The 9,502-nt window shown below is 38.8% G+C and overlaps 1 pseudogene; it reads right to left on the bottom strand.

Annotated features, from left to right (window-relative positions):
- Nucleotides 1–849: 849 nt before the first annotated feature.
- LOC103009225 (la-related protein 1B-like) lies at nt 850–6,157 on the bottom strand (annotated as a pseudogene).
- Nucleotides 6,158–9,502: the final 3,345 nt, after the last annotated feature.

Raw genomic sequence — 9,502 nt, 5'->3', positions numbered from 1 at the left:
ATAACTTACTAGATCACTGGTTTACTATAAAAATATGTAACTCAGGAACACCCAGATGGAAAAGATGTGTAAGACAAGGTTACGTGGGAAGAGGCTTGGAGCTCCCATGTGCTCTCCAAGCGCACCACCCTCCTGGCACCTCCATGTGTTCACCAACCAGGGAGCTCTCCAAACCCTGTACTTTCTGGGTTTTAACAGAGGTTTCATTACATAGTTGTGATTGATTAAATCACTGACAATTGGTGATTGATTCAACATCTAGGTTCTCGCCCCTCCCAGAGGTCAGGGGGTGAGACTAAAAGTTTCAGCCCTCTAATCACATGGTTGATTAACAAACAGGCCCCATCCTTAGGTCAAAAAGTCACTTCAGTAGCCTAACAAAAGATACCTTTACTGTTCTCATCACTTTGGAAATTCCAAGGGTTTTAGGAGCTCTGCACCAGAAACAGGGTGAAGACTAGTATATATTTCTTACTATACAACATAATATCACAGTGTTCCATCCATTTTGAGTTAATTTTTTGCGTATAGTATGAGGTAATGGTTCAATTTCATTCTTTCGCACATGGCCATCTGGATGTCCTGTCATCATTTGTTGAAAAGACTATTCCTTTCCCATTGAATGGTCTTGGCACCCTTTTCAAAAATCAGCTTACCACATGGTTTATTTCTGGACTCTCAGTTCTATTCCATTGATCTAAATGTCTATCCTTATGCCAATACCACACTGTCTTGATTACTAGAGCTTTGTGGTAAGTTTTACAAATTGGAAGTGTAATCCTTCAAATTTGTTCTTCTTTTCCAAGATTATTTTGGCTATCCTGGGTCCCTTGAATTTCTATATGAACTTTAGATCATCTTGTCAATTTCTTTATGACTGTCTTTATGTTTGTTTCCATCTATTTCCATGCATAAATCCTGTTCATTATAATAGAGAACACCATTGATAACTTAAGCAAGTTCAGATGTAATTTTTGCCCTAGATTTGTGGTCGCCTGTTTGATCTCATCCAGGATGTTTTCTCAGGTAAAGTGGCGTCTCATTTATAATCAAAATCTTGTTTGGATCTTAGTCATCAGTTTCACAGTCTGAATCATTATCAGACCAATCAGTAAATGTGTTTTTTCATCCTCCTATTTGTTGCATGTCTTCATCAAATAAAAAAAAAATCAAGTCTTGTTCTTCTGGAGGATGCAGTTGATTTAATGCCTCATCAGGCACAGACATTGACTCCTTCAGTTTCATTGGAGATGCACAACGTCCCTCTTTTTACTTCTATCCAAGGCTTTGAGTCTAAGTCAGCCAAACCAGAAGAAAATCTCTAGACATTGCTTGAAGATTAGTTGTTTCAGTATTTTTCTTTGGACTCAGTAGACTTCCAATTCTTGAAGAATTTGGGGCAGACACTGTATATGAACCAGAGACTTGGTCTGATATGAACTCAAAACAGCAATTTTTTTAAGGTCTTCCATTCTTCCATCAAGAAATAAGTTTCTTGCAACATGTGAAACTACTCTTAATTAGAATAAAATGAATATCTGCTCAACCTTAACCCTTGCATTAAGCAAGTGATTATAACAGATGAAAAAGATTTTCATCCTTCCCATGTCACTAACATCTTCCCTCCAGAAGTGCTCCACTTACTGCTTACTAAACTGATGGCCCATTCATCAACTGACAGGATACCACCTTAAACAAATGTGTCTATTTCTGACTCAGGAAATGGAAGCTTCTAGAGTGGAGGATCTCAATTAGTGGCATGGCTGAAGAGTAGAAGTTCACTGCAGGAAAACCACATTTAAAGCATTGTCAAAACACGTGTGTCTGCTCACTATTTCCCGTGCTACCCCACTCCCAGAATATCAGGATAAGGGTAGAAGAAATAGGAAGGTGAGAAATATTTATCTGGGAAAATTTCACAGGTCAATCTGATAACCACTGTTCTACAGTCATGCAGAAAGAAACAAAAGTTTCATAAGCCAACAGGAGCCAATCCTCCATCCCTGGGGGAAGAAGAGAGAGAGGAAGAGGGGACTGGGCTTAAAATCAATACTTTGTTTAATTCAGATCATACAGAAAACGAGAAGCAGAAATGGGCTACTCAGTCTTTTTTTAAGAGCTTCTTTATTTCTTTATTTTTATACAATTTTTATTTTTTATTAATTTTCTTGATTTTTTTAAAGTCTTTATTGAATTTGTTACAGTATTGCTTCTGTTTTATGTTTTGGTTTTTTTTTTTTTTTGGTTTCTTTTTTTCTTTTTTTTTTCATTGCTTCTTATTGCTTTATTTATGTTTTGGTTTTTTTGGCCACGAGACATGTGGGATCTTAGCTCCCTGACCAGGGATCGAACCCACAATCCCTGCATTGGAAGGCAAAGTCTTAACCATTGGACTGCCAGGGAAGTCCCTATATGACTTTTAAAGGTTACACTCCATTTACAGTTATTACAAAATATTGGCTATATTCCCCATGTTGTACAATACATCCTTGTAGCCTATCTTATATACCCAATAGTTTGTACCTCCCACTCCCCCACCCCTATATAGCTCCTCCCCTTTTCTTCCCACTAGTAACCACTAGTTTGTCCTCTGTATCTGTGAGTCTGCTTCTTTTATGTTTTATTCACTAGTTTGTTGTAGTTTTTAGATTTTACATATAAGTGATATCATACAGTATTTGTCTTTCTCTGTCTGACTTATCTCACTTAGTACAATGCCCTCCAAGTCCATCCATGTTGCTGCACGTGGCAAAATTTGATTCTTTTTTATGCCTGAGTAGTATTCCATTGTATATATATATACCACATCTTTATCCATTCATCCGTTGATGGACACTTAGGTTGCTTCCATGTCTTGGCAATTGTAAGTGATGCTGCTCTGAACATTGGGGTGCATGTAATCTTTTTAAATCAGTTCTTGGGTTTTTTCAGATATATACCTAGGAGTGGAATTGCTGGGTCATATGGTAGTTGGGCTACTCAGTCCTGCCAACCAAAAGGGCAGAAGCAATGAAAGGACCATAAGAGTGGAGCAAAAAGGTTGAAAAATATAAAGAAACATATATCAGAAAAAAATTGATGACATGCAAAATAAGAAGAATGGTAGAACAGAAAGAAAAGAGAGAACAAAGAGCTTGTCCTAGGGAGTCAGTCAGGATATGGGAATTTACACAAGAGACCACTGATTTAAAATGGAATTACAGGCACAGAACCAGGGAAGAACCCTTGGGGAACGGCTCTAATTTTTTTTTTGAGGAAGTGAACAAGGATTTGAGAAGAAGCAAAAAAGAATAAGTAGCAAATTTAAGGAACTTTTTTAAGAAGAGAAAATAAACTTTGGAGAAAGAAAAAAATGAAAGAATAGCATAAAATGTTCAGCATGAGAGACCCATTCAATTTAAGACATCTTATTTTCCAAGTACATAAGGCCAGCATGTCTTTGATGGAGACTGTATAAAGTTAGATTTATAAACATCAGAGTTGTATCTGGCAGGGAGAATAAGAGTGAAATAAGGCAAGCAACCAATTAATTAGCCTCCAGTGCTCTTACATAGAATTTCAAGAATCTACCGGGTAAGTCACTTTTTAAGGAGATGCTGTAGGAGACTTTGTTAATATTTCCCTGAGGGAAGCGACAGATCAGTTAAGGAATACAGCCAGACCAAAAGCATTGCTGAATTTTTGTGTGTACTTTCAACTCAGATAAAATCATGAGTGCTGTGTTTCCAATTTTCTTATTAGGTACTATTTGCAATACTTTAAATTTTTCTTTTCCAGTTCCACAGATGTTCTGTTATGCAGTTAGCCAACAGGAAGTGATTTTCGTAACACGTTTTGTTTTTTACAACACCATTTTATTTTTTATTGACGTTTCAGTGAAATTATTCATCACTGTATTGATTGGTCCACCTAGAAACTAGGGAGATTGTGGTACTGAGGAGCTGGAATGAGATGGGTCCAGGTCCCAACCCTACTCTATCACTTGCTAGATGTGTAATTCAGGACAAAATATCTCATCTCTCTGTTCTAAGGTAATCCCACCTCAAAGGAGTAAATTAGGCAATTTTTATAGAACATTCGTTACAATGCCTTGTACATAGTAAATGCTCAATAAATAGCCATTATTTTTATTATTATTATTATTTGGAACAATCCTTGTTCAAACAAACAAAAAGCCTATATTCAAAAGAAAAGGAAGGAAATAGACACTTAGTAGCATTAGGAAGAAGAAACGGGCTTAGTCTCTTATTTTAAAGTGGGGATAATAAAAACACCAAAGTGGCTGTGAACATTAAATGGAACAGCACATATGAAGTACCCCACACAATGATCAATCAGTGTACTTAATGACAAGCACCTGGTTAGTGCTGGCTAGAAATGGGCCTTTTCACTGCTCTAAGTTGAGGAGGGTGATTGTGCTATATCAATAACCAGCAGGGGAGTCTGGCCACACTGACACCGGGTCAAAAATGGTAATCTTAAAATAGCACCATGACCATATCAAAGTACTGCAAAGCAAGCCCTTTGCTAATGCAAAGATTTGTCATTGTTAGACCGGAGATTCAGATCAAATATACATAACTGAAAAAAAAAAAAAAACCTTTTGGGTGAGTGGTTTTGCTTCCAAGCAAAAAGATCTTGGAACCTTGAGATGGAAGAAGCGGGCACCGAGGAAGGAGAAAAGAACCCAGAATGGGGAGATTCGAAGTCCGTGTTGTCTATTTCACAACTGAATCACAATTTACTTGAGCATTTGGAATCAGGATGTGGACAAACAGTGTGGTTGCCTCCGGGCAGCTGAATGAAGCAGACATGGAAGGGCTTTGGCACTGGGCAAGTGAGGGAAAGGAAGCCAAAATGGAAGTGGACCTGAAGGGGGGTGGAGGAGAGGCAGTGCTCTTTACAACTGAGCTGACCTGAACATCAGGAGATGTGTTTTCCTGAAAAACAGAAAATTTAACCATTAGTCGATGAGCTTTATGCCTGGATTTGGGCTTTTGTTGAGATGTGTTGGTATCACGTGGAAACATCTGACAAGTCCCTTCTCATGACCCAACATGGGAAGCCAGATTGATTTGGAAGGTTTTGCTGTGGTTTGGAGGCTATTTAAAGTTTAGTATTTTGTTTTATCAGCATATAGAGCTCCAGACTGAAAGGTTTCTCAGTAAGTCCAACATAACCAGTCTTTCCATTGACATACGGACAGGAAGGGCCACTGCACGTGGGGGTGGAGGCTGTGCCTTGCCCATAGAAGGTCCCCAGAGGGGTGAGTGGGAATAGATCTAGCCTGATGTTTTCACCAAGATGCAGGACAGGAGCTTTTTAGTAACTCGTACAGTCGTTCTACATGAGTTAACAGTGGGTATGGGAATTGATTTCTGTTGATTCGCTTAAGCCCAAGGTATGTTGTGTTTAGGAGCCGTTTGGACCTAACAAACAAACAAATGAACAATCAAACACTAGACTCATACTTGGCACAAGATGAGCACAGTATGAGAGGCTTATTTATGGACGTGGGACTGAAACTGACAGAGGGAAGGGGAGATTCATGTCTCTCCTTTCATCTCACACTTACGTCGTGGGCCTACAATCATCCCTGGGTGGAACGTAAATGGAATTCAAAGTATTGCCTCACTCTCTTTCTCTTGATGTTAGGATACTAGCAGATACTCTCAAAAGAGGTGATTGAAGAGAGTTTAATGAAGGGACCTTCTACAAAACTGTGGGCAGGGTTAAGGGAAACCAATAAAAGATGGTGATTCCCCACGGTTGGCAATCTGTAAGTCAGAAGCGACAAGGGAAGGAGTAGTTACCAGAATTTCCAGGGATGAGCTGCCCTTCAGGAGCCATGACCTTTTGTAGAGAAGAAACACAGTCACAACCAAGAGTGCCTTTCTTCCTTATAGTACCGTCGTAATAACCCCTATGCCACTCAAAGAAGAATGTTCTGGAGTCAAGGTCAAATGGATTCTTCTTTCTTCTTCCTTTCCACCAATTTTCGAAAAGCTTTACACATTTTAAAGTGCATATTGAACTCTGACTTTCTTTTATAGTTTTTTGTTTTTCTATTATTTCTGATTGCTTTTAATTTTTCTTGTAGAGAAGCAGTACCTCCCTTCTTCTCTATGTTATGAATGTATTCCAGCTTCTTACTCATGCTAACTATTACATGGAAGTCATTCCATTTTTATTCTTCTTAAAGAACACTGACTCTCCCTTTTAATTTGGATTATTGATTTCTAGGCCTGCTGAAGAAATGTTGTTCTGAGACTTATTTGTAAAAAATGATTATAAGAAGTGTAAGTAATTGTATTACTGGGTTAGTTTATCTTTTCTTTTATCCCACACTTTTTCCTAGTTTTTCACCCTTGATTAGATGAATAATATCACTTAGTGATATGCAAAAGAAGATATGAGTGACATCTGTTTTTTTAAGTGCTAGGTTTTGTTTTTACTTAATTCTAATTTATTTTATTTTTTTACTGAAGTATAGTTGATTTACAATGTTGTGCCAGTCTCTGCTGTACAACAAAGTGACCAGTTATACACATATATACATTCTTTTTTTTATATTCTTTTCCATTATGGTTTATCACAGGATATTGAATATCGTTCCCTGTGCTATTCAGTAGGACCTTGTTTATCCATCCCATATGTAGTAGTTTGCATCTGCTAATCCCAAACTCCAAGTCCTTTCCTCCCCCAACCACCTCCCCCTTGGCAACCACAAGTTTATTCTCTATGTCTGTGAGTCTGTTTCTGTTTTGTAGATAAGTTCATTTGTGCCATGTTTTAGATTCCACATATAAGTGATATATGGTATTTGTCTTTCTCTTTCTGACTTATTTCACTTAGTATGATAATCTCTAGTTGCATCCATGTTGCTGCAAATGGCATTATTTCATTCTTTTTTATGGCTGAGTGGTATTCTATTGTACATATGTACCACATCTTCTGTATCCATTCATCCATCAATGGACATTTAGGTTATCTCAATGTTTTGGCTATTGTGAATAGTGCCGCTTTGAATATAGGGGTGCATGTATCTTTTTGAATTAGGGTTTTGTCCAGGTATATGCCCAAGAGTGGGATTGCTGGATTTTATGGTAATTCTATTTTTAGTTTTCTGAGGAATCTCCACAGTGTTTTCCATAGTGGCTGCACCAACTTACATTCCCACCAACAGTGTAGGAGGGTTCCCTTTTCTCCACACCCTCTCCAGCATTTGTTATTTGTAGACTTTTTAATGATGGCCATTCTGACTGGCGTGAGGCGGTACCTCATTGTAGTTATGATTTGCATTTCTCTAATAATTAGTGATGTTGAGCATCTTTTCATGTGCCTACTGGCCATATGTATGTCTTCTTTGGAGAAATGTCTATTAAGGTCTTCTGCCCATTTTTCGGTTGGGTTTTTTTTTGTTGTTGAGTTGTATGAGCTGTTTGTATATTTTGGAGATTAACCTCTTGTCTGTCGCATCATTTGCAAATATTTCCTCCCATTCTGAAGGTTGTCTGTTCATTTCTTTTATGATTTCCTTTGCTCTGCAAAAGCTTGTAAGTTTGATTAGGTCCCATTTGTTTATTTTTGCGTTTATTTCTATCTACTTAATTCTAGAATGGCTTATCTGGTTAATGTGGAATGGGCTTTTATATTTCTTGCTGGCTGCTAACTGAGAGAATACCAACCTTCAGCTACAGGTTAGATCATCTTTAGATGTAAGGTAATCTGAAAACCAAGTCTTTAATCACCTTGAGATAAGATAAACTCTTGACTGTCATGTGTATTATTCCAACTGCTAACATGCTGTTGGTTTCACCATTTGGACCTATGCAAAAACCACTGCCTGCAGGATAGCAGAGTGACATGAAGTATGGGGAACCAGCACCAATGATGAAAAGTGAGAACTGCCTGTACCTCGTCTTCCCCACTTATCTGTGATTTGAACCAGGCTTTAGGCAAAACACTGAAGCCCACAAAGGGAGCTAGGGGAGATGTAAAACAATCTTGGCAAAGAGTCCTTGCTATGAAGGACCTCATCCCCTAAAAAGCACATGCCACAAATGTACTTTAAAAAGAAAAAGGCTGTGTACGTAATGTTAGAATAATGATGTCAAGAGCAAATGACCTAAATGGTCCTGCTCTGTTTCATTATTATTCACTGAGCCAAAAACTGTCCACAAAAACCAAAGACATAACGGTCCTAAGCATTGAGAAGACATGAGACAGAGAGGTCAAAGACATTTCAAGGCCTCCAAGGTTCACCATCGTCTGGATCCCACACTCTCCCATCTGTTTTAGGGACCTTATGTTTTTTATTATTTCTGTCCTCTCCAGAATCTTCAACTTCTGCATCCTTCTCTCTCTTCTGTCCATTTTCTCACACTAAAAATAAAAAATAAAAGCAGGAAAAGAAAAAAAAAAGAAAAGCAAAAAGAAGAGAAGAAAGGAAAAATAAACTATTTTAAATTCACTTCCCTTTTTGGAGATTCCCCTTCACCACTAAACTCAACGAGGAGATCATTTACATTTGCTGACATCATTTTCTTACTTCCCACCAATTTCTCAACATATTTCCATCTGGATTCTTCTCTTACCAAAATATGAAACTATTTTAATAAAGATCACTAACACTAATAATTTTCTTGTCACCAGATTCGATCTATATTTTGGTCCTCATCTTCATTCAGTAGCCACACTGATGACCAACCCCTTCTTTAAACACTCTTATCCTTTGGCTTCCATGATACCATGCTCGTCTGGTTTTCCTCCTTCATTTGTGGCTGCTACTTCTTCAGCCTCTTTTTTGGTTCATCCTCTTTTACGCTGCCTGTAAGTTCCTCAAGGTTCAGTTGTAGGCTCTCTAGTCTACCTCCTTAGGCAATTGCAAACACACCCACAGCTTAAATACCATATATCTTAAATGTGCACCTATCTTGGACCTTTCCTGTGAGCTCGGGACCAAGATAGCTGTTTGAAATATTTGTTGGCATGTCTCAGAGGCACTTCTCCCTTAAACACCCCAAATTAAACATATGGAAGTCTGGTTCAAGATGGTGATGTAAGAAGATACTGAACTCACCTCTTGCCATTGACACACTGAATCTACAGCTATATATGAAACAGTTTCCTCTGGAGGCGGGGTGGGGGGAACTGGCAGAGCAACTCCTTCACATTGGGCAAACGAGGGAAATCACATCAAAGTGGGTAGGAGAGGCCGAGACACAATCTCACCGTAAACCCCACCTCCCGGCACGGTGACCCACAATCAGAAGGGAACTCAAAACACAGAGCTTCTCCCTGAGAAGTGAAGGGTTTAAACCCCACATCAGGCACCCTAACTTCTAAGACCAGCACCTGAGATATGAGGCCGCAAAACATCTGGCTTTGAAGATCAGTGGGGCCTATGCCCACAAGACCCTTGAGACTCTGGTGAACTGCGATACAGCTCCTAATGGGCTCCCACACAGACCCACCCACCCCAGGGCCCAGCGCAGAAGCA

Source organism: Balaenoptera acutorostrata, chromosome 7 (assembly GCF_949987535.1).
Source record: "Balaenoptera acutorostrata chromosome 7, mBalAcu1.1, whole genome shotgun sequence".
Classification (NCBI taxonomy): domain Eukaryota; kingdom Metazoa; phylum Chordata; class Mammalia; order Artiodactyla; family Balaenopteridae; genus Balaenoptera; species Balaenoptera acutorostrata.
The sequence above is the reverse complement of the archived record's forward strand: the minus strand, read 5'-3'. Positions and strand labels throughout refer to the sequence as shown.